This window comes from Panthera onca, chromosome B4, assembly GCF_046562875.1.
Source record: "Panthera onca isolate mPanOnc1 chromosome B4, mPanOnc1 haplotype 2, whole genome shotgun sequence".
Classification (NCBI taxonomy): domain Eukaryota; kingdom Metazoa; phylum Chordata; class Mammalia; order Carnivora; family Felidae; genus Panthera; species Panthera onca.
The window spans coordinates 42,688,163-42,714,602 of record NC_138345.1 but is presented as its reverse complement, the minus strand read 5'-3'; the positions used below and the strand labels follow the sequence as shown (position 1 = coordinate 42,714,602).

Below are 26,440 nucleotides of genomic sequence, written 5' to 3'. Positions count from 1 at the left end.
TTAGGAAAACACAAATCAAAACCATATAATTAACTCGCACACACTGGAGGTCTACTGTCAAAAAACAAAAAATCACAAATGTTGGGGAGAATGTGGAGAAACCTGAAGCCTTGAAAATTGTTGGTTGGAATGTAAAATGGTGCAGCTGCTATTAAAAATAGTATGGCAGGCGCACCTGAGTGGCTCAGTCGGTTAAGCGTCCAACTTCGGCTCAGGTCATGATCTCACCTTTCATCAGTTCAAGCCCGCATCGGGCTCTGGGCTGACAGCTCAGAGCCTGGAGCCCGCTTCAGATTCTGTGTCTCCCTCTCTCTCTGCCCCTCCTCTGCTCATGCTCTGTCCCTCACATTTTCTCAAAAATAAATAAACATTAAAAAAATTTTTTTTAATAGTATAGCAGTTCCTCAAAAAAAAAAAAAAATAGAAATATTGTATGATCCAGTAATTCTAGTTGTAGGTATATAACCAAAAGAACTGAAAACAGAGTCTTCAAAGAAGAATCTTCATACACATGTTCATAGCAGCGTTACAACAGCTAAAAGGTGGAAGCAACCCAAGCCTTCGGTTGACAGATGAATAAATAAGATACAGTATGTACATACAATGCCTTAAAAAGGAGTTAAATTCCAATACATGCTGCTACATGGATAAACCTGGAGGACATTATGCACCAGTATATAAAATATATAATGTGTCAATCCACAGAAAGTAGAATGGTGGTTGCCACAGGCTGGGGTGTTGGGAGAATGAGGAGTTAGTTATATGGGTATACAGTTTCAGTTCTGCAATATATAGAGTTCTGGAAATGAATATGGTAGATAGTTGCATAAGAATATGAATATAATTAATATCACTAACCTGTGTACCTAAAAAATGATTAAGGAGGTAAATTTTATGCTGTATATTTTACCACAATAAAAAGAAAACTGGAGAAGAAAAACAAACATCATGAGCAAATTAACAAGCAAATTTACATATATTCAACTAAAAGATCAGAAAATTATGTTACCTTTACTTAAATTACCTGTAACTTTGCTATTCAAAGCTTTGTTATTCAAAGCTACAGGTAATTTAACAGTCTGGTATATAAAAATAGTCTGGTGTACAAAACTAAACTTTTAAAAAAAAGTTTTCTCTGAATGGTACCCCTGGCTGGCTCAGTTGGTAGGGCATATGACTCTTGATCTCTGGGTTCCTAGGTTCGAGCTCCACATTTGGGTATAGGGAATACTCAAAAAATCTTTTTTTAAAAAGGTATCAAGGGGTGCTTGGATGGCTCCGTCAGTTATGCGTCTGTATCTTGATTTCAGCTTAGGTCATGATCTCAGGGTTTGCGAGATGGATCATCGGGCTATGTGCTGACAGCACAGAGTCTACATGGGATTCTCTCTCCCTCTCTTTCTGCCCTTCCCACACTCCCACTCTCTCTCTTTCAAAATGAGTAAACTTTAAATAAAGTTTTCTCACAAATAAAGTTCTCAGTAACCCAAATAAAACTTCTAATGATTTCACTTAATACAGGAATGTTAAATCAATGTATCTCCTTCTGGAACATGGCACAAAATTTGCAAAGTCTTCCTGAGACTCAAAGGGTAGTATGGCTTACTCAGAGCTCATGTTTAGAGGCACCTGGCTGGTTCAGTCAGTAGAGCATTTGACTCTTGATTTTGGGGTTCTGAGTTCAAGACCCACACTGGGTACAAAAATTACTTTGAAAATATAAATAAAATCTAGGGGCACCTGGATGGCTCAGTCAGTTAAGCATCTGGCTTTGGCTCAGGTCATGATTTCACATGGTTTGTGAATTTGAGCCCAGCATTGAGCACTGTGCTAACAGCTCAGAGCCTGGAGCCTGCTTCAGATTCTCTGTCTCTGTCTCTCTCTCCCTCTCCTGGTTGTGCTCTCTCTCAAAAATAAACATTGGGACACCTGGGTGGGTCAGCGGGTTGAGTGTCCGACTTCGGCTCAGGTCATGATCTCACGGTTCATGAGTTTGAGCCCTGCATCAAGGCTCAACGGTGTCAGCGTGAAGCCTGCTTTGGATCCTCTGTCTCCCCCTCTCTCTCTGCTCATGTACTATCTCTCTCTCTCGCTCTCTCTCTCAAAATAAATAAATAAGATCTTTATTTTTTAAAAAAGTTCATCATGTTTAACATGTTAAATGTTGGGCCTTCCTTCTAAATTTTCTTTCTGGACATTACCTTGAAAAATGAGTTGGGAAGATATTACTATATTTAAGTTGAAGGTTTTACAAACATGGCTAACTAATTCACATGTCAAAGGAATAAGCTAACAATTAAAAACCACAATGAATCAGGAAAAATTTCAAAGTTCCTGTTTGGACAAACCTGCAAGATATTTCCAAAATGTAGTTTTCTGATAAACTATCAAAGTCTAAAATGCTGCCAAATACGGGAAAGTGGAGCAGTAAGAGAGAACTAGTGTGACCTAATATCGCAAATCCATATTCTATTTGGAGACCTTATTTCTATATTCCTAAGAACAAGAAGTCAAGAGCTAGTAACAGGAAAGGTTGGGGGGATGGAGGAGGTGGGAGGGGAGGGAGGGAGGGAGAGGGGAGAGAGAAAGAAATGAAAAGGAGCTGAACAGAGCAAAACATTTAAGTAAGGGGTAGGTTTGAAATTTTGTTTTTATTTTAATTCCAGTTAACATATGGTGTTGTATTAGTTTCAGGTGTACAGTATAGGGATACCACAATTGTAAATTTTTTTTTTCTTGGTCACAACTTGGTGATATGCTGCCACTTTTGAAAGAAAGGAAGTAAAAATTAATTTGGCATATCGATGTTTACACAAATTTGTTACTTTATCAATTCATAAATCGATACACATTTTACAATAATCTAGCAGACTCCTCCGGACACTGATGGGAGAACAGACTGCCACATGAAAAAAACAAGGATCAATGAAATTAGACTGTGAACTCCATGAAGACAGAATCCTTATTTTATTCTCTATTATCTCCAGCAAGCAACATAAAACCTCATATATGACAGCTAAATGTTAAGCGTTAGGGGTTAGGAGTTATTTTATTTTATTTTTTTAATTTTTTTAACGTTTATTTATTTTTGAGACCGAGAGAGACAGAGCATGAACGAGGGAGGGTCAGAAAGAGGGAGACACAGAATCTGAAACAGGCTCCAGGCTCTGAGCTGTCAGCACAGAGCCCGACGCGGGGCTCGAACTCACAGTCTGTGAGATCATGACCTGAGCCGAAGTCGGCCACTTAACCGACCGAGCCACCCAGGCGCCCCAAGGAGTTATTTTAAAGGGGTCTGTTAGGGGCGCCTGGGTGGCTCGGTCGGTTAAGCGTCCGACTTCGGCTCAGGTCATGATCTCACGGTCCGTGAGTTTGAGCCCCGTGACAGGCTCTGTGCTGACAGCTCAGAGCCTGGAGCCTGTTTCAGATTCTGTGTCTCCCTCTCTCTCTGCTCCTCCCCTGTTCATGCTCTGTCTCTCTCTGTCTCAAAAATAAATAAACGTTAAAAAAAATTAAAAAAAAAAATAAAATAAAATAAAGGGGTCTGTTATATTGAATCATAAGGCAGGATCAAAAAACATTTTCAATATTTAATAGCAGGCAAATGCATACCCCATAAGATCTAAACATAGCTGTCAAAAATTCATAATTTATCTTTTCAATTTCACATATAAATAAACAACCCAATGGGGCGCTTGGGTTACTCAGTTGGTTGAACATCTGACTTTGGCTCAGGACATGATCTCACAGTTCATGAGTTCAAGCCCCACATCCGGCTGTTAGCTCAGAGCCTGCTTCAAATCCTCTGTCCCCTTCTTATCCTGCCCCCACCCCATGCACCATCTCCCTCTCAAAAATAAACAAACATTTGGGGGGAAAGAAAACACTAAAAACCCAAGCCTAATGCTACTTTCCATCACCATTATACATCTCATCCTGAAATAATTACCTTTGCTAACAATAAAAGTCAGAAGGAAAAAAAACCTGTAATTTCAGTAAAAGCAGTTAAAAAATATAAATAAATAAGCAGATGGGTTCCATGCAGACCAGGCTCTAAGGGAGTAGAGCTAGCTAGCTCTGTAGCTTTTGTCCTCCAAGCCAATTTTGAAAGGAAAAACACACTGGAAAAGAAAACATTGAAAAAACAGCATGGCATGACATCATGAAGTCAGAAAGTCAGTCCTTTTCTGCAAATCTAATATGTACACATTCACATATTGCACACAAATCTAAAACACATCATGTACAGATATTTTGGGGGGTAGTATGTTATTATTTCTTAACAGCCCCTAATACGACGAAAAGGAAGATTCCCAAATAATGAAAGACAGTTTCCCCAATATCTGTACCTAATCTCTCCTACTCAACCTCTCTTGAAACAACTGTGTATGCCAGTACAGTTAACATTAACATATTTTTATTCTTCCTATCACAATCTATGCCCAGACATTAAAATAACATTAGATTATAATTTCAAAGCTCTTTCCCCATATGCCTATGACTTAATCCCACTTGCAGAGATTACTCTTTGTAACCTAAACTGCCATAAACTCTCTACAAATCCACATCACTAAGTAACCCCCAAAACGGTGTAAGCAACATACAAACTCCCCCTTCCTAACTTATGCTTGGTTTTCTGTCACTCTTGTCGTGTTGTTCCTACGTTCCTCCACCCACTTTCATGCAGTTTAAGTCTCTATGCCCGCCCCCCAGAGAAAGATGATAAAAGCTACTTCTCAAACTGTGGATCAACTGGCCCTGTTCTTTCCCCTTCCCCCAAATCCTTCCAGTGTTATGTTCCTTCAGGTCATAGACAGGGGAGAAGTTTTGAGAAATCAATCTAGTAACCTACCCCAGTAATCCCAGGGGGATACAAACTGAGAAAAACAAGAATTGGGAGGTGTTTTTTTTTAGCCATGGTTCATCCTGTACCCCAACACACTAATGCCTGAAGTCTGGCTGGCATTCATTGGTCCTATGTAAAAACATGTTCTCTTTAAAAAAAAAAAAAAAAAAAAAAAACATGTTCTCTTTAGTGTATGCCTTCATAATACAGCTAAGAAGGGGTAGAGGATTTATAAAACGTTGCTAGTGATTTCCTTGTGGAGAGAGAAAAGGAACTGAATGAGAAGGAAAAGAAAAAAAAGGGAAATTTCTGGTTGCCACTCAACCTAAGAAAACCACTCAATCTAAGAAAATGAAAAAAAAATTAAAAGCTATCCACCAGCAACTAAGTGGAATTTTAGCTGGTAGCCCAAAGTCTAAAGGTTAGTCATTCAACTCCTTCCCCCCTGCAGGGGGAAAGGAGGGAACAGAAAAATGGACCTTCAATGAGTGGAAAGATTCTACATGAATGTATTTGATGCTCTTGGCTCCCTGTGGTCAGAATCAGAGTGCCCCCCCTCCCCAACAAGCAGACTCTGGCACCTGGTGGGGGTAAGAGAAAACAAGAGGAAAAAAAAAGGAGACAGAGAAAGATGAAAACATCAACAGCCATCTTGCCAAACTAACAACCAAATCTTTGACATGAAAGAAGGAAAGTCATTGCACTAACCAAGATAGAAAGGAATAAACAAAAGATCACCTCCAAAGAAAAATAGGCCTCCTCCCCTTTGACATACTGACCAAATGACACACAGCAACCATTAGAAGAGAAATTTAACTATGACTGTCATTTTTGAAAATTAGAGGTTGTCATTCTAAAAGTTAGAAAATAAATGTTCAATCTCCATGACTGGAATTTCAGAGTGTTTTATTCCAAATGAATATCTTATAGTATTCTGACAGTGAATTCTTTGTAAGAAACAGAAAAAAAAAATGACCTTTCAACGGCCCAATGGTGTTAAAGACCTAACGAAATTTACATAGCATTTAAATTTTAAAAGGTTACATTTAATAATTAAGAACTTCGGTACATACAACAAACACCAAGCCCACAAAAAAAGAGTATCTTCCATATTAGGCTGCCTCACGTACTTTCCGTTCAGATTTAGAATTTAATCCAACTCCCCAAAGATGTGAGAACAATTTATGTAATTAATGGGAAAATAACAGCATGCTAAAAGAATTCACATCGGAAGTTACAGTCAACACGGGTAGCATAACCTCACTCATAGAATGCAATTACCGCCCCCTCTCTATTCACACCTACAAGTGGGGTAAAATACTGGGATTACAAATCCGCCATCTGAGATAAGGACACATTAGTAAGGCAAATGTGAAGTTATTATCTAACTAGTTTGGGGTTTTTTTTAAAGGGAGGGGGGCAAGATTTGCATCATGGTCAAATGCCTTAAAAAAAAAGAAAAATCGAACGAGCCAAGCAATTATTTGTCACCCCATTCTTACTCAGAGCACTGCCAAAGGCAAAGGAGGTAGGACTGTCACACTCTCTAAAATTTCACACGTAAGGAGGAAACCATGGGATTTAAACCATACTAAGTGCAGGACGAACACCACATCCTCCTCCCTCGGTCACACCACAGGAATGTGTCTGACGGAAGCAGGGGCAGGAGCGATCACCACACGCTGGAAGACAGGTTGGCACAACGCGTGTTCTACTCCAACGAGCACTCCCAGGGTTACCACACCCCCCTCACAAACAGGGGGAAGCACACTTCACGCCCGAGGACGCCGCCTGTCCCCGCCAGTTCTCACCCGTCACACGCACCCGGCGACCTCGGCCCCCTCCCAGCACGCCGACCGGGCCGGGGCTCCCCACCGCTCCCCCCCCCGCGGCGGAGCGACCCCCCCCCCCGGGCTTCACAAGCCCCCCGGCCCCCGGCGCGCCCCGCCCGGCCGAGCCCCAGCTCGTCGCCGAGTCCCTAAGGCCGCAGTCGCCCATTTGGGGGAGGGGCGCGGGGGGGGGGGCGGCGGCGGGCGCGCCTCCGCCTCACGCCACTACACCGGGGGAGGGAAGCGATCGCACCGCTCACCTGGCTCCGGCGGCTCCTCCCTCGCTCTCGGCCAGCGGAGCCGGGCTGGGGCCTCCGAGGGAACCGCGGGCTGCCGGGCAGGCTGGCTGGAAGTCCGAGAAGGAGAGGAGGGGGAGGGGGTCGGGATGCCGGGAGCCGCCTCCTTTCTCCTCCGCCACCGCGGCTCCCGCAGCCAGGCCGGGCACCCTCGCACACTCGCCCACTTTCTCACAGCCTCGCGGTCGGTCTGGCTGTCCCTCACCCCCACTCCCACGCACTCCCACACACACTCCCACACACACTCCCACACACACACACACTCGCCCCCACCCCCAAACACACTCTCACACCCGGCCGCTCCTCGCTCCCTCACTCGCCTGTAGTGCGCGCGCGCGCGCGCAACCCCGCTCACACACAGCGCGCGCGACGCCGGCGGAGACCGCCCCGCGCTCCCCCAGACCGAGGCGCCGCGCGCCGCCCGCCCGCGTGCAGAGGACCCTCGCGCGCCCCGGCCCCGCCCCCCAGGCGCGGCGGCGCGGCGGCGCGGCGGCGCGGCGGGCGGGGGGCGGTGGCCGCGGGGCGAGGGGCCGGGCCAGCCAGCCAGCCAGCCAGCCGAGCCCGGCCTAGCGGATCCATCCAACACCTGCGTCGAGACCCGCCCTCCAGGCTCCGCGTCCCCACTCGCAGCCATCGTCAGCCTCTCGGGTGGTAGAGGGGCGATGGAGCGCGAGTGCCGAGAGGTAAATGGGAGCGCGAGAGCGCTTCGAGGACGCGCTTTCCCCACCCGCCCCCAAACCGTCCTTACTAAGGAAGGGAAACGCCGGGGGTGGGGGGTGGGGGGGGGGGGGGAGACGAGGTTTGTTCCCACCTCGAAACCGCGAGATTGATTCCTTCCGTTGTACACCCTCCCTGCCCTCACATTCCCTCCTCTGGCCCCATTCATGCACACTTTGAACCCTGACGCCAGCCCACCAAGCCTCTTGGGGCACTGTGTGGTTGTGCGTGTCCACGCCTCTGTCTCCTGCCCTGCCCAGCCCAGCCCACCTCCCGCGCAGCCTTTCCGGCGCCCTCCGCCTGGTGTCCCCGCAAGCCGTGGTCTCTCCCCTCCCACAGGCAAAGATTGGGAACAAAGATCAATACCTATAAGGTCCTTATGCGTGTACGGAATGAAGACGTTGCCTCTGTACGTTGTAAGACAAATTTGTAAACTACAGTACATCATACATGCTCAGGGCTTTATGCAGGCTTAAACATATAGGCAGGGTAGTGTGGTACAGCCCGCTCTGCTACTTGGAAACCAGTATAAACCTTGGGGCAAATTAGTTTCATAACTTCCCCCCAAGCCTTTGTTCTGAAAAGCTAAGAATATATTCCAAGGTTGCTGTAAGAATGAATCTGAATATATTCAGCTACGTTAGTCCTGTGTTAATTTTTCTAGATCATAAAGAATGAAACGAAAGGTAACAGATCACCGTGCGACTGTACCTGGCGGATTCATTTCCAAAATAACCATAGTCATTTATTACCCCTAGAGATCCCACATGAGGGATACAATGATGTCCTAACTAACCAGTTTGCCTTCTTACGGATCACATTCCATTCTGAGTCGCCTAAGTCAACAAATTCTTTTGAGCAATCCTTTCCCAACCATTTTAGTCTGCCTTTTTTGCTGATTTCATTCACTTAGTCCTTTAAGAGATATAGCAAAACATAGGGTGGTTAACTTCTGGACTTGCTCAGAGTTCTAGTTCCCCTTACTTAAATCTTCTGAAGTACCCTAACTTCTCTATCTTAATCTGCCCGACTACAAAAGTTAACTATAAAAGTATTTTGTAGAATATACAAAAATAGTTACTTCATTGAGTTGGTATAAGGAGTGAATTAGCTGATAAGACTTAACGCCTGGCACAAAGCAAGTGCTATTGTGTTTGCTGCTGTTTTGCCACTGAGAGTAACCTAGGAGGGAACAGTTCTCACAAAGGACACGTTTACAGGAATAAATGTGCTATTACTACCTTCAAAAAAAGGGGAGGGGGGAGTCTACAGAACTAAGATGTTGCTCTTTATTTCCACCCTGATATTCAGTCTCCTGAAGCAAAGTATATTCAACCTAAAGACAAAGAAGAGAAGCATTTTGTGATCAAGAGAACCTTGATCACAGAGATGCTAACACAATGAGAATCTGGCAAAAGATACACAGGGTGATTGACAGAGGGAAAAGGTTGTATGACTGGCCCCACCGATTATCAGTACTACCTATCCTATTCTTCCGTCCTGTTAAGAAACCTAATTCAAGGTAACCATGCAGCACGCAGGAAAAGGATGTATTGCTGAAACTGTGGGTAGGGAATATTAGACTAGTAATTCACTGGCCACTTAAAAAAAAAAAAAAAAAAAACAATGCTATGTATTTCATGCACTGTCATTATACGCCAGACACATCCAAAGAAATTCATAATGTATGCAACGTTTTGGTTTCCACTTAAGGTAGTCAGAAACAAACAAAAGACAGAAGTATATTCTTAAATGCAAAGCCAAGGATATGGCTTAAATTGTCAGTATATAATATTTACATAAATGATCAGATTCACTTTATTTAAATTATTTTTAGCATTTCCATAATGGAAAGCAAGGTCCAGAAAGGTTCAGATTCTTGGACTCAGTCATAATCTTTGTGCTTTTATGGTTGTTATTTAGACAGGTATGGACTCACATCTCCTTTGGGTAACAATATATTCTTGAAAGTATTTGGGGGCACCTGGCTGGCTCAGTCAATAGAGCATGTGATCTTGGGGACCTAAGCTTGACCCTTACGTTGTGGGTAGAGTTTACGTTACAAAACAAAGTATTTTGGAGCACCTGGGTGGCTCGGTCAGTTAAATATCTCAGTCTTGGTTTCGGCTCAGGTCATGATCTCACAGTTTGTGAGTTCGAGCCCCACGTCAGGTTCAATGCTGTCTGTGTAGAGTCTGCTTGGGATTGTCTCTCTCTCTCTCCATCTCTCTCTGCCCCTCCCACTCTCACTCTCAAAATAAACTTTAAAAAAAAGTACTTTAAGTACTACTTAAAGCTTATCTTGGTTTAATCATGCACCACTCATTTTTAACCATTAAATTAATATTCTTCAGAATGCTCTGGGGTCAGTTGAATCCCTTGAGAAGACATAATAAGCAACCTAGCATCTCTGGAGTCAGGTAAATCTGATTTAAAATCTTAGGTTTATTTCCTAGTGGCATGTGATTGGTGCTTAACCTCTGTAAGCCTCAGTTATCTCATCCACAAAATAGAGATTGAGGTAACTCAAATATGATCTACTACATAGTAAGTCCTCAGAAAATACTGGTTATTGGGGCAGCTGGCTGGTTGGCTCAGTGAGTAGACCAAGTGACTCTGAATCTCAGGGTTGTTAGTTTGAGCCCCATGTTGAGTGTAGAGTGTATTTAAAAATAAAATGTTTTTATACTTGTGTGTGTGTGTGTGTGTGTGTGTGTGTGTGTGTGTGTGTGTAGGCTATACCAAAATAGTCAAATATCAAAGAGAAGTTATGCAATGTTTAGCTGTGTCATAGTACAAACTGTTACTGGGATCCAGGCACCAATATTTTTTAAGGCTCTCCGGGGAATTCTAACACGCAGCTAAGCTGAACCAAGGTTTAGACAACAGAGATATTAGAATTAACTATATATGACAGTACACATTATCTAGACCCATTTCAATGAATCAATGGATTAGCTGGTTAGAATGTGATAGCGAGATTTGCAGCAAGAAGCACTTTTTTAAAATATTTTTATTTTTGAGAAAGAGAGCATGAGCGGGGAGAGGGGCAGAAAGAGAGGGGGACAGAGGATCAGAAGTGGGTTCTGAGCTGACAACAGACAGCCCCGTGCTGGGCTCGAACTCAATCTCAAACTTGCAGACCAAAGTTGTGACCTGAGCCAAAGTGGGATGCTCAACTGACTGAGCCACCCAGGTACCCAGCAAGAAACACTTATAAAAGTTCTTGGTAGACAATATGAAGATACTAGGGGGAAGGCACATAAAATGTGAGGAGGTGATGAAAACAAAATCTCCCCTAACAAAGTTGTCCAGGTGCCACTAATTTCCTGTCTCTGATTCAACTTGTGTTGCTTTGGTGTCTATCTCCACCATCCAGAAAAACATTACTTACATATTTTCTAGAATGCACATCAAGCAAAAATCTTTAAGTACCGCATAGACGCCATCTGGCGCAAATCTTTCCTTCCTGGGTTGAGACAAGAAAACAAGCTGGGATTGGATTGAAATTAAAGTCCTCCGAGTAGCAAAGAGGAGAACTGTAAACAGGAATGAATCCAGGACTGTTATCAGTACTTAAAATAGTAGTCCTCACGGCATATCTGATGTGATTCCTGTAAAATTCATGTGGGTGGAGAAAAGGTAGTCTGTGTCACATCAGAACCTACACTAGCAAATACAGAACTGCAGGGGCAGCTGCCCAGGCTCTAGCTGTCCCCACGGCTTCCTCTCCCTGAACCAGCCGGCTAGAACCAGCCCGACAACAACAGTCTCCACAGTTAGAATAGCTAAATACTGATCTAGCCTTTCCCCACCCACATCCCTCCTCCCTTTCCGCCACTCCATTTCTACACATTAAACTGAGCGCCTCTTCAACTACGCGAAGAAAATGTCAATGCCAGACACAAAGGAGGATGGGAGGTGGGGGAAAAGGAGTGAAGACCGTACCTTGCCTCAATCAGGAGGAAAGGGCGTAAAGAAAAATAAGACTTCAAGAAGTAATAGAGGGTTCCCCCTCCTTAATTGTATCTGGCTGTTTGGAATATTTCATTTTCTCTACCACTCAGGAATAACTTGGAATGCGTGTTCACATTGCAGACTCCTTGGCCCTCACGTCTGACCTTCTGAATCAGCCTGGATATCTGTATTTTTGAGCCAAACTCAAAGCATAGACAATCACCCCTGAGTCTGCATTTTGAATTCACATCCCAAATAATTCTTAGACCCATGAGACTTTGAGAATAATGTCTTAGAGAAAAATCATTTGTAAAATATCCTTTATTTAAAAGGGCGCCTGGGTGGCTCAGTTGGTTGGGTGTCCACTTCGGCTCAAGTCATGATCTCGCTGTCTGCGAGTTTGAGCCCCGCGAGGGGCTCTGTGCTGACAGCTCAGAGCCTGGAGTCTGCTTCGGATTCTGTGTCTCCCTCTCTCTCTGCCCTCCCCCGCTGGCACTCTGTCTCTGTCTCTCTCTCAGAAAAAAATAAACATTAAACGTTTTTTTTTAAATAAAACCTTCCACATTTTTAACCTCCACATCCAATGTTGGGTTCAACCTCACAAGCCTGAGATCAAGGGTCACACGCTACACCCACCGAGTCAGCCAGACGCCCTAAAGCCTTAACATTTACAAACTCATTTTAACTACCAGCAACTTTGTAAGGTTAAGAAACTATTTCTAGACCCCTCTGACAGAAGGGAAAATTGAGGCAACAAGATGAAATCATTGGTGGCAGTTTCCGAGTCTCCTGATTCTCTGTTCACTGGAATATCTTTTTTTTTTTTTTAATTTTTTTTTTTTTTTAATGTTTATTTATTTTTGAGACAGAGAGAGACAGAGCATGAGCAGGGGGGCGGTCAGAGAGAGAGGGAGACACAGATCTGAAACAGGCTCTGGGCTCCGAGCTGTCAGCACAGAGCCCGACGTGGGGCTCGAACTCACAGACCATGAGATCATGACCTGAGCTGAAGTCAGACGCTCAACCGACTGAGCCACCCAGGCGCCCCTGGAATATCTTAAAAAAAAAAAATTTTTTTTAATGTTTATTTATTTTTGAGACAGAGACAGAGCATAAGCGGAGGAGGGTAGAGAGAGAGAGGGAAGGAGGGAGACAAAGAATCCAAAGCAGGCTCCAGGCTCTGAGCTGTCAGCACAGAGCCCGGGGCAATGCTCGAACTCACTAGCTGTGAGTTCATGACCTGAGCTGAAGTCAGACACCCAACCGACTCCACCCAGGTACCCCATGTTCACTGGAATATTTTAAAAGTATATCAATCTGAGGGCACCAGGATGGCTCAGTCGGTTAAGAATCCAAATTCAGCTCAGGTCATGATCTCACATTTCATGAGTTCAAGCCAGGCATCGAGCCCGGCATGGTGCAGAGCCTGCTTGAAATTCTCGCTCTCCCTGGCTCTCTGTCCCTCCCCCACTCACACTTTCTGTCAAAATAAATACCTAACTTAAAAAAAAAAGTATCTTAATGTGGGTGGTGCCTGGCTGGCTCTCAGGGCTGTGAGTTCGAGCCCCGCATTAGACATAGAGATTACTTAAAACTAAAAAAAAAAGGAAATTTTGAAGGCACCTGCGTGGCTCAGTCCGGTAACGGTCCAACTTCAGCTCAGGTCATTATCTCATGGTTTATGGGTTCGAGCCCCACGTCGGGCTCTGTGCTGACAGCTCAGAGCCTGGAGCCTGCTTCGGATTCTGTGTCTCCTTACTCTTTGCCCCTCCCCTGCTCTCACTCTCTCTCCTAAAAATCATAAAACTAACAAAAACAAGAATTTTTTTTTTTTTAAAGCATATCAATCTGGTAAGAATAAAGGGAGAAGTAAATGTGAAAGACAGTGTGTTCCTTTCTACAAAATAGAGGAAACATCAGGTAATAAGGGAAAAAATAAAACAAGAACCACCCTTACTTGGTTCAGGGAAACATGAATGAATTAGTAAACATTTCAACCAGACCAATGCCACACAAGAGCTCTGTGGATCTGTCACAATTTATGTCACCAGCAGCACCTTGAATTAGTATTAAACATTTACATATTGAATAAAAATTCTAAAAGCATCCTAACAACCTAGTATTGAAAAAGTTATACTGGGGCACCTGGGTGGCTCAGTTAATTGAGCGTCTGGCTCTTGATTTCAGCTCAGGTCATGATGTCAGGGTCGTGGGGTCAAGCGCCATGTCAGGCTCTGCACTCAACATGGAACCTGCTTAAGACTCTCTCACCATCTGCCACTCTCCCCCTCTTGCACTCTCTCTCAAATAAATAACATTTTTAAAAACTTTAAAAAAGAGACAAAGTTAGACTCTGGAGTCCTGTTCATGAGTTCTTGCAGTTATCCTCAATGCAAAGAAGCAGTGCTATTTATATCTATTCTGTCCCAATTGTTACCTGCCATATTCATTTCTTTTTCTTTCTTCTTTTTCTTTTTTTTTTTTTTAATTTTTTTTAACGCTTATTTATTTTTGAGACAGAGAGAGACAAAGCATGAACGGGGGAGGGTCAGAGAGAGGGAGACGCAGAATCTGAAACAGGCTCCGAGCTATCAGCACACAGCCCGACATGGGGCTCGAACTCACGGACCGTGAGATCATGACCTGAGCCGAAGTCAGCCGCTTAACCGACTGAGCCACCCAGGCGCCCCTCTTTCTTCTTTTTCTTTCATATTTTTAGAGTTTACTTTTGAGAGAGACCAAGCCCTTGCAGAAGCGTGCATGGGCGGGGCAGAGAGACAGGGAGAGGGAGAATCCCAAGCAGGCTCCATGCTGTTAGCACAGAGCCCAACGCAGGGCTTGAACCCACAAACCGTGAGATCAAGACCTGACTCAAAATCAAGAATTGGACACTTAACCGACTGAGCCACCCAGGTGCTCCTCATTTCCTTTTTAAATCACTTTTGCTCTCCTGGCTTTTCAAACCTGCATTGATCACTGAGTTATTTTATTTTTTTTTAACTCATCTTTGCTTTTACTTAACCTTGCTTCCATCAACTCCACCTGAATTCCCAAACTCCTTGCTTTTTTCTCTAAGTGCTTTTCAATTTAAGTTTTCTCATAACAGCATAATAAAGTCAGAAAAGAAAGTAAGCGGAAGAAAAAAGGAAAAGGAGAAATCTATACTGAGTGACACAATGGAATCACCAGACAAATCTCTAATACACACGTTTCGATCCCTCTTGCTCGGGTCCCAGAACTTCTGTGGACAGCCAGAGTAGACGACTTAGACTAAGATAGAAGATCTATAACACTGACTTGCTGAGTACAGAAATGGTGAATGAAAATGTACGCAAGAGAAAATTACCACAAGAATACTTGAAACATATATAGTTATATATCTGTCCCTAGTCTCATAATAAACCTAAAATAGCTTAGAACATGCAATGTTCTCAGAACCTTTGTATGTACATGAAACAGTGTAATCTTCATAATAACCCTAAAGGACCTCAGGATCTTTTTTTTTTTACAAATGAGCAAACTGAGGCACAGAGAGGCTGAGTAACTTGTCCAAACTCACACAGCTAGCAAGGGGCAGAACCAGAATTTCAATCCAAGCATCATCAAAGTACATGTTTCTGATCATTTACTCTAGCCCCTCCAAAAGCTATAAAAATGTGTTTTCTCTGCAGTTTCTCCCTACTTCTTAATACAGTATGAGTGGGGGAGGGGCACAGAGAGAGGGAGATACAGAATCCAAAGCAGACCCCAGGCTCTGAGCGGTCAGCACAGAGCCCTGTGCGGGGCTTGAACCCACAAACTGCAGGATCATGACCCGAGCCAAAATCGGACGCTCGACCAACTGAGCCAGAGAGACCATATTCACATAATTTTTATTACAGTATATTGTTGTAATTGGCATATTTTATTATTAGTTTTCTCTCTCTTACTGTGCATAGTTTGCAAATTAAATGCTCTCATGGGTGTGTATGTATAGGAAAAAACATAATTTATATATAGGCCTCAATATTATCTGTGGTTTCAGGCATCCACTGGGAGTCTTGGAATGTATCCCCTGTGGATATGCAGGGACGACCGTATGTAAAGTTTTATTTATACATCAATGCCTGCTACTTTCGCTTATGTCTCCAATGTCATATGCAAAACATTTGTAAATACATATATTAGAATTTGTCACAGGGCACCTGTGTGGCTCAGTAGCATCAGACTTTGGCTCATATCATGATCTCACAGTTTGTGAGTTCAAGTCCCACTTCGGGTGAGCCCCACTAGAAAAGAGAAACTCTCTCTCTCTCTCTCTTTCTCTCTCTTTCTCTCCTCCAACCCCTCATAGGATTCTCTCTCTTTCTGCCCTTCACTCACTTGCCCCCTCATCTCCCTCTTAAAAAAAACAACAAAGAATTTGGCACAAAAGAATCCATTAGCCAAGCATACCTATAAAGATTCTTCAAAAATGACTAATACATGTTATTCTTCAGCCATGGAGAGATTATGTTTCGATTAACAAAGCACTCATCCATATAAATCATAAGTGAATTTCCTGAAGTCATAGAAGCTTTTTCATAATTATGCTTTTTCTCAAAGTTTAAATACTAAAAACTACAGCCTCATAGGAGACCATGAAATGTTTTGAGGTTTAAAAAAAGGATCAAGTGACACACAGGGGCAAAAAGTGGTTAGCAGAAATCCAGAGTTTAGCAGAGAAACCAGGGTTTAGTGCCTAACAGAGAGGGCAAAAGTAGGTCAGTGTCCCTTGCAGTCACAGCTGGCAGAAAGTGATGTCACCCGAGAAATGTGGTGGGGAGAAAGGGAGGTGGAATTTAAGGTGGGAAAGTAGAGAGACTCTTTGAAGGGGAAGGCTGTGGGATGGGAGGCTAGGAATTTACAGAGGCGAGCTTAAATCGGCCTTTCATAGGCTGATGGCAGAAACAGCTGAAACACCACTTCCTCCTCCCCCTCCCAGCCTGCCTTCTCCCAGGCCTCATCCCTACCTCCCATCACCATCAGACCCCCTCTGCTGGAGACAAAGACACCAGAGAAAGGAATGAGGAGAAAGACGAGCCTGAAAAATAATTATTTTGACAAAGGAGAGACAGGTGAGGAAAGAAGTGAAGGAGAATTTTAATCAAATCCAGGGAAACATGATGGAGAGGAGGAAATAACGAAGGAGAGAGGCAGATTGAAAAAAACAACTAGTAGGAAGAAAAGGAGGATAAGATGGCTGAAGGAAACAAAAGACATTAATGAACAGAGCAAAAGTAGCATTGGAAATGTAATTATAATAATTTCCAACTACTTAGGTTTAAAGAATGACGAGAGTAAAGAGCTGAGAAAGACATTACAGTGGCTGCAGTTTGAAATCATCAAAAATATGTAGTGTTTTGGCAACAAAGCAAAACTGGGATGCTCCCAACTGAAACTTCCCTCCCAGTCCACATCCAAGTTCAAAGTTAGGATGCATCTGTGTTTATCTGCCTAGATCTAGAAGTTCTTAAGCCTAACTTAAATATTTCATTCCAGGTGTACGTCCCTATTAAATTTTGTTAACAACTGTATTAATAACAGTAACCGTCTTTGGAATGAGGCAATAGAATGTTTCAACACCCCTGCTTTTGGAATGTGTCATGCACTTCACACTATTATTCTAATCACCACAACGGTAATTCTCTAATCCTGTTCAATTAATCTCTGATCAAGACTGAATGTCCTTCCATTATGTCCAATAGCTTTCCTATCTAACAACAAGAACAAAACAAACCCTCTTTTTTCTCTTTTAAGAACTGTTAATGCTCCCATTTGCTTAACTGTTAAGTTTTAAAATAGCCCCTGGTATAGCCAAAATATACCTGTAACATACATGTCATGATACACCGTGTCTAGAAAGAAACAAGAGAAAAACTAGGAACTATCTCACCAAGGTACAGGAAGAATTAGGGATACATAATGCCTATACCTGGAAGAATGTTACTTTTCTTTCCTCCCTCCTATCAAAGTTGTCTTTTCTAAGGAGGGAATTTCTATTGTTCAATCTTCTGCTTTGTCATTCTGCCTTTTGTTCAAATCTCCTTTTTTCTTTTCTCTTGCTGCTCTGTTCATGTCCATCTCACATTGCCCCCAAATTTCCTTCTAACTTTGTTGTGTCTTGGCTTAGTAAGCCAGACTTCCACTAAACTTTCAGAGCTGGAATCAGAACGGTGCATTTGGCAAAAAGTCAGTCACACATACCACAGAACCACAAACAAGCACTCTGACTGCAAAATCCTTTCAACAACACATCCCCATTTCTTGCAGTCAGCAGTTCACACAGACCCATGATCTGAAATCAGCAACACATACATTCACATACATTCGGCATGCACATGGCCTCTGCAGTCAGCTCACAAAGACACAATATCTGCAGAAAGGTCTCTTGCACGCGGCATACGCAGCCAGTACATTCTCCTCCCCTTTCATAAGCTCTTCCTGACTGGCTCTTTCTCCCAGCCACCCCCTCCCCTCACGCTGCCGGGCAGTGGTTCCCCTCCTTTTCCTGCAGTTCTCCAAGTCGTAACTGCAGTGCTATCCATCACCCTCCCATCAGATCCTCAGGCAAAGCAATTGTTTCTTGAAGCCCTCCTTTCTCCTGACTGAGAACTTGCTCCAGCAAAGGGACTGGCAGAACAGAATCTCCTTCTGGAACAACACTGCAGACTGGTTCCTAGTGCCCTGACTTGTTTCTACGAAGCTTATTTTTTTTTTTTTTTTTTTTTTTTTTACCCTACTGAGCTTAACTTTGACATGGAAGCCTTGGGGAGAGGGCAGGAAGGAAAGAAAAAGAGGACGAGTAAAACAGAAAAGAGGGAACAAAGTGGAAAAGGGAAAGCCCTGGTAGAAATTTCAAGAAAGACAACTGGGACAAAAGCAGAGAAACAGACTTAAGAAGGAAACGGGAGAGCAGAGGAGGAGAGAGAAAATGGAGCAGGTGGGAAAGTAAAAGGAGAAAGAAAGAAACAAGATAAAAAGTACGGCAGTTTAGTTCTAAGTTTCTCAAGCTTCTTGTTACCCAGTAAGTTACAGAGGTAACCCTAAAGGTAGGAGAGATTAGGAAAGGTTAAAAAGGGAATCAGTGATAAAGAGAATCTCCTCATGAGATTATATATTTTGAAATTTCCTAAAAAGACAAAAGAGACAGCCATCACATGTATCTGACTCAAGGAAGATTCAAACAACCAATGTGAAAGTATTCAGTGATGGAAATGCGTGGGTGGCTCAGTCCATGGAGCACCTGACTCTTGATTTTGGCTCAGGTCACGATCCCAAGGTCGTGGGATGGAGACCTGTGTTGGGCTCCATGCTGAGCACGGAATCTGCTTGAGATTCTCCCCACCCTCCTATCACTCTCCCCTCTACCTCACTCGTACGCTCTCTCTCAAATTAAAAAGAAATAAAAAAATAAAAAGGAAGAAAATATTCGGTGATGGTTGGAGAAAAAGGACATTTGCATTTCAGTTAAAACAACTGATGAGATTTGTCACAAATAGGGGTTCCTGGGTGGCTCAGTCGGTTGGACTTCTGACTTTGGTTTAGGTCATGATCTCACAGCTCGTGAGTTGGAGCCCTGCTTAGGGTGGGCACTGTGCTGACAGCTCAGAGCCCAGATCCTTCTTGGGATTCTGTGTCTCCATTTCTCCCTGTCCCTCCCCTCGCTCATACTCTCTCTCTCTCTCTCTCTCTCAATTAAACACTAAAAAATTTTTTTTAAGATGTCACAAATACTGCCTTATTTGAGATGCACTAAAAATTTATCTGCTACCTATCTGAAATTCAAATTAATTTGACCATCCTATGTCTTATCTAGCAGTCATATCCTCAGAGGATTCTGGAAAACACCGGAGTCTGAGAAATATTTGGATAAAGTAAGAAGGACTGCATTTATTTATTTATTTATTTATTTATTTATTTATTTGCTTGCTTGCTTGCTTGCTTACTTACTTACTTATTTAAGTACGCTTCACACCCAGTGTGGAGCCCAACGTGGGACTTGAGCTCACAGTAAGACCTCCATGAGTTGCTAAGTGAAGATTCTTACCCCCACCACGTATATACCAAATTGAAATCCCCAAAGAAGGAACACAAGCATCTTTCACGAGCACTGAATACTTTTGATGCGCTAAAGTTTGATAACCACCCATTTTCTCACAATTCTTCCCTGGAGCCCTTCCTAAATCTGTATAAAATGTGTCAAATTCACTAAACAAGGGAGTCATTGGACTGAGGCTCTCCATAAGCAAACCAAAATCAGCCTGCAAATGTCTTAAGATTACAAAATTGAAAGCTAAGGACAGCCAATCCGAAACAAATAAACTTTAAGTGATTAAGCAATTAATTTCCTTGCTTTTTGCCTTTTCTCTAGAAAATTCTCTCCCAGAGTTTCTTTCTTTCTTTTTTTTTTTTTTTAGTATTTATTTATTTTTGAGAGAGAGAGTGTGAGTGTGAGAGGGTCAGACAGAGAGAAAAGAGACGCAGAAGCTGACGTGGGCTCCAGGTTCTGACCTACCAGCAGCACAGAGTCCGATGCGGGTCTCGAACTCACAAACGGCGAGATCAGACCTGAGCGGAAGTTGGAGGCTTAAACCGACTGAGCCACCCAGGTGCGCCCCTCCTAAGGGTTCTGTGGGTAGAGTACTCCTAACCACTTCCGGTTTGGTGCTGTCCCAATTCAAAAAACTTTTGTTCAAATAAACTCTTGGGGCACCTGGCTGGCTCTGTCAGTTAAGCATCAGGCTTTGGCTCAGGTTCTCACGGTTCTCATGGTTCATGAGTTTGAGCCTCGCTTTGGGTGAGCTTGAGCTCCCCTTCTCTGTCTCTCTCTCTCCCCCCACCCTCTCTGCCCCTTGCTCACTCGTGCCCTCTCCCTCACAAAAATAAAACAAAATAAACTCTTAAAAATTTTAATATGCTTCACCTTATCTGTTAATAGTTATAGTGTTAGAAGAGGAAACCAAAGGAGGCCCCTGATAACCCCTAGGAGCAATGAGCTACCAGGTGTAGGTACCCAATGAGCTCACTTCTGGCAACCTGGACCTGGACAATTGGAGGGCCCTCTTCCTCACCTTGTCTTTGTAATGTGCATTCTGCTTGCCTTCTCTTATTCCCAGAAGCTGCCCCAAGAACACAGCCTTGAGATCCAAATGTGTTAAGACCATCTGGACAGTAGATGTGACTAAACCCAGTTAAGACCTCTATACAAACATCTAAGATTTGGCAAATGGGTGCACAGATCTACTCATCCTGAGGCCACTCCAGACAAGCCTTAGAAGTACGTTCTCTTGCTTATAAAACCTGCCACTTACTGATCTGGAAAGGACTACCTCTTCGGCTTCTCCCTGCCTACTACCTACAGGACCAATTTTTAAACCAACAATTGGTGCACCAGCCAGGAGACCAAAAAAAAAAAAAAAAAAAAAAAAAAATGCGCCTTGGGAAAGACGCATCTGGGTAGGAAATCCCACACCGGCCATTGACTTCCGTGTCATTGGGAGAGGTGGCTTCTATGTTAGATGTTTGTAGATCGCCATGTGAGTGTGATGACACCCTGAAAACAATGGCTGGTTTGATGTGCTTATTTAAGGAACTGCCTCGTAGGCTGCAACAAAGAGGGGGAATATAGTCTCCTGCGATGGACTGGCCCCCTCCTGGAGGCCGTTTAGCTGCCCCCCCAGTACCCAACTAGAGACTGCAGCTTGAGTTAGAGTTGGAAGACGGGTTCTGGTGAGAGAAAGGCACGAAGCTGTCCACTGCTCTGCTAACTTCGGGCATGGCTGACAAGGTGGGAGGGCAGAGTAATAATTTGGTAACCTTAGTGCCATTTACAAAGGCCAGGAAGGCACAGAATAAGGTCTGAGCGCCCTTTGACAAAGCCTGGTTGGGATGCTAAGAGGTGGAATCCCTGGGAAAGTGATGACAGCTGCAGAAGATGCTGTGGCGGTGAGGGGGTGGGGGTGGGGAAGGGATGAAATGCCCCAGGCTGTCAACCCTTAAAACAAAAAGAATTTAAGTAGCAATTATTCGAAAATGCCTAGGGCACAAACTTACATTCTTTCTCTGTCTCTTGAAATTGTAAATCTTATCATGTCTTTGAAATGTAAACACCCAGGAGATAACCAAAACACAGAGACTGAAGACAAAACAGGAGGGGGGAAGAAGCTTTGTAAAATACAGTGCTATAAAAATAAATTATTAAATAAAATGAGATACAGTGCTGTATAAGTTCCCTGGCCCCAAATCTAGCCTGTGGCCTCCGGAAGATCGCAGCAAATAGCATTAAGAAGCTTTAGCCATGTGAGTGAAGTAAAAGCCATCTGCGTTGGGGCGCCTGAGTGGCTCAGTCAGACTTCGGCTCAGGTCATGATCTCACAGTGTGGGTTTGAGCCCCACCGTCCTTCTTACTATGTCCTCACATGGTCTTTCCTCAGAGTACTAAATTCGTGGTGTGTCTAGGGGCGCGTGGGTGGCTCATTCGGTTGAGCGTGTGACTTTGGCTCAGGTCACGATCTCACCATTTATGAGTTCAAGCCCCCGCTCGGTGCTGACAGCTCAGAGCCTGGAGCCTGCTTCTTATTCTGTGTCTCCCTCTGTCTCTCTACCCCTCCCCCTCTAGCGCCCTGTCTCTGTCTCAAAAATAAATAAACATTTTAAAAAATTAACAATTTATCTGTGTTGATGTATGTTGTGTCTATGTGATTTTTTTTTTTTTTTTTTTTTTGAACTCTGGAGGGTATTTGCCAAAATGGATTTATGAAAGACGCAAGGCTTGGGACATCTGGATGGCTCGGTCAGCTAAGCTTATGACTTCAGCTCAGGTCATGATCTCATGGCTGGAGAGTTGGAGCCCGGCGTCCTGGAGTCTGCTACAGATTCTGTCTCCCTCTCTGACCCTCCCTTGCTCCCCGCTCTGTGTGTGTGTGTGTGTGTGTGTGTGTGTGTGTGTGTGTGTCTCTCTCTCTCACTCAAAAATAAATACATATTTTAAAAAAAAACACTTTTTTTTTAAATTTGAAAAGGGATATTAAAAGTACACTGGTACAAAATTAGAATTTGATTTCCTCTCTGTTAAAAGGACTTTTCACGATTTTTTTAAAGTAATGTCTACACCCAACATCAGGCTTGAACTCCTGCCCCTGAGATCAAGAGTGTCATGGTCCACGAACTGAGCCAGCCAAGCGTTCTAAAAGGACATTTTCTTAGATTTTTGATCTAATAAACTCTAAACAAAGCTTCTTCTTTATATAATACATAAAACTTTAATGTAATCTGCCAAGAAAACAAAGATTCTGTGTTTGTATTTAGCAGCTCTTTGATTTCCTAAGAAAATGGAGTCTTCTCTATTAAAAGAACTAGGATTTTTACAACTGTGCAATTTTTATTTTAAGCAATCTCTACACCAAATGTGGGGCTTTGAATTCACAACCCTGAGATAAAGAGTCATAGGCTCTACCAACTGAACCAACTTGGCACCCCAACTATGTAAGTTTTTTGGGTATGTTATACTACATGGGAAGCATGGAAAAAAATTATGCTAAACTTTAAGGTATTTTTATATAAAATTCCTAAAAATCTGATGTGTTGGCATGTTATGAGTCACAATTAAAAAAAATTTTTTTTGTTTTATTTTAGAGAGAGAGAGAGAGAGAAAGTGGGGGAGGAGCAGAGAGAGTGAAAGACTCCCCAAGCAGGCCCCAACCTATCAACAGAGAGCCTGATGTGGGACTCAAACTCACAAACTGTGAGATCATGACCTGAGCTGACACCAAGAGCTGGACACTTAACCGACTGAGCCACACAGGCGATCCAATCAGTTGATAGGGAAAAATCTCCCAAAAGAAGGCCGACAGGACTGGTAGGGGAACTCCAGTCCTTGCCCAATGACTCCCCCCGCTCTTCTGGGTTTTTCTTCCCACCCCCTTGTCCCGCCTGCCAAATTACTGTTAATGTGGAATGCAGAAGTAACATACTATAAATTGTCCCCTCTGCTTATGCTTGGGACTCAGACCTCCGGAGAATGACATCCTCTGAGCCCACCAGTGTGAAATAAACCTCCTGCCTTCCAAGATCTCCGACTGGCACTTGGTTCTTCTGCCGGATGATCCAGACCAGGTCCCGTAACAAGTCATAATTTTTAAATGCATGTCACAGAAATAACCAAATTCTCTTGTTAATTGCATTATAATTAACTCTTATCAAATCTTTAACCATGGCTATTTTATTTATTATTTTTGAAAACATTTCTTTTTCTTTTTCTTTTCAATTTTTCTTAACATTTATTCATTTTTTGAGAGACAGAGAAAGAGCACAAGCAGGGGAGGGGCAGAGAGAGGGAGAACCCAGAATCCGAGGCAGGCTCCAGGCTCTGAGCTGTCAGCACAGAGCCCGATGCGGGGCTTGAACTCGTGAAACGTGAGATCATGACCTGAGCCGAAGTCAGACGCTTAACCGACTGAGCCACCCAGGTGCCCCGAAAACATTTCTTTTTCTACCATGCCATTTTAAAATCTTTTGTGATTTGTAGATAGCTATGGTTTTACTCCAATGCTTTGGCAAACGTGTTCTTGCAAATGTGCTTCATCTTCAAGGAGATTCATGGAAGAGACTTTGACAAGTACAGGTTTCTGATAACTAATATCAATTTGCCTTCATTTGGGAAGGACATAATGAACCTTTTTTTTTTTTTACTTGTTTTTTTATTTTAACTCCAGTATAGTTAATAGTGTTATATCAATTTCAGGCATACAATATAGTGATTCAACAACTGCATACATTATTCAGTGCCATAATGCACCTTAAAAAAAAAAAAAGTTTATTTATTTATTTAGACAGAGACAGAGACATCAGGAGTGAGGGAAGGGCACAGACACAGGGAGAGAGACAGAGAATCCCATGCTGCCAGCACAGAGCCCGACGCAGGGCTCAAACCCACAAAGCCTGAAGATCACGACCTAAGCCAAAACCAAAAGTTGGACACCTAACCGACTGAGACACCCAGTGGCCCCCATGATGTACCTTTTTTTTTTTTTTTTAACGTTTATTTATTTTTGAGACAGAGCATGAATGGGGGAGGGTCAGAGAGAGGGAGACACAGAATCTGAAACAGGCTCCGGGCTCTGAGCTGTCAGCACAGGGGCCTGATGCGGGGCTCGAACTCACAGACCGCGAGATCGTGACCTGAGCCGAAGTCGGCGCTCAACCGACTGAGCCACCCAGGCGCCCCCCATAATGTACCTTTTAAATGCTTCCCAAGGCTACCTGCAGAGTCCCACTATATGTTGTAGGATGATAGCCCAAAAATTGTTCCTGTACTCCTTCCTGACATTAGCAAAATGGACCATGACGTTGAGGATACACTGTTAACACGGGAAGACTTTGCCTCTGCTCGAGGACATCCCTCAAGCTTTGCTGTACCGTCTGCTAGGGCAAAGATGAGCAGTGAATCCACAGAAAATTCAAGGCCCAGGCTCTACCATAAAGTTTTGGGTGTCATTTAGTTAGGTGAATGCATGTTGTCCTAGAAACTGTGTTTTATAAGATGCATGCCTCGGAAAGTAAAGGAGGTGCAAGCCTTTGTAGGAATGGGCGGTCGGTCAGAGGATTTTACTCCCCACCTGGTATGTCCATCCCTTATGCCACCTGGTAAAGAAAGGGCATATGTGGGATTGGGACCCAGAGCAGCAAGCTGCATTGACAAGGCGAAAATAGTGGGGAAGCAGATTACATCTCGAGACATCTCCCGAGCAGGGCTACCCTTTGAATATGATGTATCTGCGACTTTTGGAAGGTCTGGGTCAGATACTGTGGCAGAGTCAGCAGAAGGGGAGAGTGCCCCTAGGATGTCGATCCAAGCTCTGGAAGGGGGCAAACATTTGATATGTCCCTAAAGGGAAAGAGGTCCTAGCAGTGTTCACATCACTCTTCCAGGTGGAGCCTCTCAGGAAGGAATGAACCCCAGCAGCCACGGAGTAAAATGATTCATGAGTGAGGCTTTGTGGGGTCAAGTGCGGAGGGATATCCTTATTTGCCTGCACAAGCCTGAGGCAGTCTTTGCTGCCTTCCATGTCCTGGCTCATAAGGCATGGATACCTCTGGCCATCAGGAAGGAAACAGATGTCCTGGCTTGGGTATGAGCCCTAGCACCTGACCCTTTAGTAGATACGGTATATTGATTGATTGGTTAATGCAGTAACAGCATGTCACCTGTGTTGTATATACGGCTCAAGGCAACCACCCAAAGGTCTGAGGCCACCCACTGGTGTTCCCAAATGGTGAGGGATTGACAAATTGATTATATGGGCCCCCTCACTCTGATTGAGGGTTTTAAATATGCCCTAGTTTGTGTGGACACTGCATCAGAACTAACCCATGCTTCTCCTTGTCGATACACACACCAGGCTGCCCCCAATAGGGGAATTACAGAAGCGGAGGGCCGTGTATGGACACTCTTCTCAGACAGTGATCGAGAGTCACATTGTAAAGGGCATGACATGTTAAGACAGGGCAAAAGATCATGACATTTGAATGGAGGTTCCATCGATACTGTAACCTACAAGCAGCAAGGTTCATACAGCAGGGTTCATACAAATGAAAGATGGAGTATGAAAATATCAGATTAAATTGCAAACAGGTGGGGCACGGGGGTGGCTCCGTCGGCTGAGCATCCGACTTCAGGTCAGGTCATGATCTCGCGGTTCGTGAGTTTGAGCCCCGCATCGGGCTCTCTGCTGACTGCTCGGAGCCTGGAGCCTGCTTCGGATTCTGTGTCTCCC

The 26,440-nt window shown here is 43.7% G+C and overlaps 2 protein-coding genes across 10 annotated transcripts in view; one reads left to right on the top strand and one right to left on the bottom strand.

Annotated features, from left to right (window-relative positions):
• Positions 1-7,867, bottom strand: part of RIMKLB (ribosomal modification protein rimK like family member B) — a 70,909-nt gene extending 63,042 nt beyond the window's left edge. For 6 of the 9 annotated variants that reach the window (XM_060658458.3, XM_060658464.3, XM_060658460.3 and 3 more), the window contains exon 1: positions 6,936-7,279. The gene's annotated coding sequence lies outside the window, so the exon portion shown is untranslated. The other 3 variants (XM_081796101.1, XM_081796102.1, XM_078450115.2) reach the window with 2 other exon arrangements.
• Positions 7,543-26,440, top strand: part of MFAP5 (microfibril associated protein 5) — a 47,713-nt gene continuing 28,815 nt past the window's right edge. The window contains exon 1 of the mRNA XM_060658469.3: positions 7,543-7,654. The gene's annotated coding sequence lies outside the window, so the exon portion shown is untranslated. The remainder of the gene's footprint in view (positions 7,655-26,440) is intronic.